The sequence below is a fragment of the Kogia breviceps genome, chromosome 16 (genome assembly GCF_026419965.1).
Source record: "Kogia breviceps isolate mKogBre1 chromosome 16, mKogBre1 haplotype 1, whole genome shotgun sequence".
Lineage (NCBI taxonomy): Eukaryota > Metazoa > Chordata > Mammalia > Artiodactyla > Physeteridae > Kogia > Kogia breviceps.
In genome coordinates, this window is record NC_081325.1 from 58,473,700 (window position 1) to 58,476,215 (window position 2,516).

General features: G+C 41.8%; 1 pseudogene; it reads right to left on the minus strand.

Annotated features, from left to right (window-relative positions):
- Positions 1–409: 409 nt before the first annotated feature.
- On the minus strand, positions 410–1,969 carry LOC131743289 (heterogeneous nuclear ribonucleoprotein K pseudogene; annotated as a pseudogene).
- Positions 1,970–2,516: the final 547 nt, after the last annotated feature.

The following is a 2,516-nucleotide window of genomic DNA, read 5'->3' on the forward strand; positions in this document are numbered from 1 at the left end:
ACTAAATTTATTTTAAAAATCATAAAACGCTTCTTACAAAAGGGCATTACATTCTTCACACTGCTCTGAATAGATGCCAGGGACATATGGACTATTGTTAGTTTTCCTCCCCGTCCCAGCCCCCCAGATGTTACAGTGACCACAAAGAAAAGTGCTGACAGTAATTACATGGGGGAGATTTTTTTTTAACCACCAACAATGAACAAAAGTTAAAATTCACTCACTCTGCTGCTGTTTCAAAATTTCAGTGTTCGTTTTTGCACACCCTCCCCCACCCCCCACCCCTGTTTGTAAGGAAATGAAACATTACATCTGGTGAACAGCAAAGATTTCACTACACCTCAAATGCAGAACACCTATGAAGCAGAGGAATGTTGGCTTCTTAAACAGAAGCAGAAAAAAAAAAAAAAAAAAAGATGCAGGACTCCTTCAGTTCTTTACTAGTCTTAGAAAAACTTTCCAGAATACTGCTTCACACTGTTCTGCAGCAAATCCTGTGCATTCTGTATCTGGGCCTGTATTCCTGTTATGGTAATGATCTGATCTTTGGACCCTTCTAAAGGCTCATCAATTTTGATCAAAGCTCCTGACTCATGACATATTTGTTTAATTTGCTGACCACCTTTGCCAATAATAGATCCAGCCAGATCTTTGGGAACAGTTACTTGTGTAGTAATAATAGGTCCACCAAGATCACCATATGAGCCACGACCCCCTGCATAGGAATAATCATATCCAGAGCCACCCTGTGGTTCATAAGCCATCTGCGGCTCTGATGGGCTCCATGTATCTACTGCAGAATCCCAGGTTTCATCAGCACTGAAACCAACCATGCCATCATAATGGTCTCCAGGTCTTCCTCTTCTGTCATAGGACATTAGATCTCCTTTAGGTGGTGGTGAAGAAGGAGGAAGATTCTGAGCTCTGCCACCACCCGGGCCCCCTCGTCCAGGAGGAGGTGGAGGAGGTCCTCGGCGAGGGCTCCTATCATCATAATCTCTTCTGGATGGAGGCATGGGACACACACGCTGACCAGGAGGCACTCTGTCAAAACCATCTCTTCAAAAAAAAAAAAAAAAAAAACCACCTCTTCCCTGCATGGGAAATCCCACGGGACATCCACGGCGGTCATCAAACATCATTGTAAGCCACCATAATCATAGGTTTCATCGTAAAAATTGGGATCATAAGGCTGAGCACGTCGTTTGATGGGAGACTCTGATATAAGATCAAGGATGATCTTTATGCACTCTACAACCCTATCAGGTTCTCCTCTAGTAAGAATGACTCTGTCAGTGGACTAAAGACAACATTCCTGGAAAAGCTTGATTGTTGTCTGAGTGTTCTCTCGAAGTTCTTTGATTTTAGCACCTGTGACTCCAATAATTCCTCCAGCCAGACTCTGATGAATCAACAGTCTCAACTCGCAGTCAAAGTCGCTTCCTTTATAGTGTTGGTAATTTAAGCATTCCACAGCTTCAAATTCGATTGGGAGCTGCCTGGTTGCAGTGGGTGATGGCAACTGCAGGCCCTCTTCCAAGGTAGGGATGATTTTCTTCAGAGTTTCTCCAATTGTTTCAATATCAGCACTGATACTCAATATGCGCTCGGGGCCACTGCTGTCTAGGACTGAAACACCAGCATTGTAGTCTGTACGGAGAGCCTTAATATTCTTGCCTCCTTTTCCAAACACTGCCCCAGCATTCTTGCTCTGAAGCAGAATGCATAATTCAACCATCTCATCAGTGTTCCTAGATCTTTTAAAAGCTTGTTCCTCTTCCATATCTTCAGTAGGGCATTTACCAAATTCGCCATTGGTTTAGGTGTTGGGAAAGGTTTCCTCTGGCTGTTCAGTTTCCATTTTCTTGTATTAAAGGGACACAGCAATCAGTTACTAAATATATCCTTGCAGGGCAGAACTGAAGTGTTCTGGGCAGGACCAACTGACACCCTAGTGCTGCAGTAGCCGGGCAAGGCTACTGTCTCTATGCCACTGCGCCGCCTCGGTGGGTCACAGCTAGACAGAGAATGAGCATAGGACCCCAACGCTCTCCCCTGCCTCCCCACGCTCCCCTACCCCGCCGCCCTTAATGAACATTTTTAAAGATGCTGAACATTTTTAAAGATGCTAAACTTTAGACTCTTTGCTTGAAAAGGTATTCATATTTGAAAGCACTTGATTTTCCTTTTATGTAATGATTAATTGTTCAAATTCCAGAGGAGAAAATAAAAATAAAATAAAATAATCCAGTTTTCAAACAAAATAGTCTGACAATGTACTTTTGTAGAAACACAATTGAATATATTCAAAATTTATTTCCTTCAGGAAAATAAAATGTTTCAATAGTGCCAACTATTTTAAAACACAATATAATGTGGATTTTTTTTCAATACTTTTGACTGCAGGAGATTATACCAAGCTTATTACCCTTTTATACAATCAACATCTGTGGCATCCAGTTCATACACACAGATCTTATATTTTATTCATGTTTTTGCTCCAAGATCAACTATAT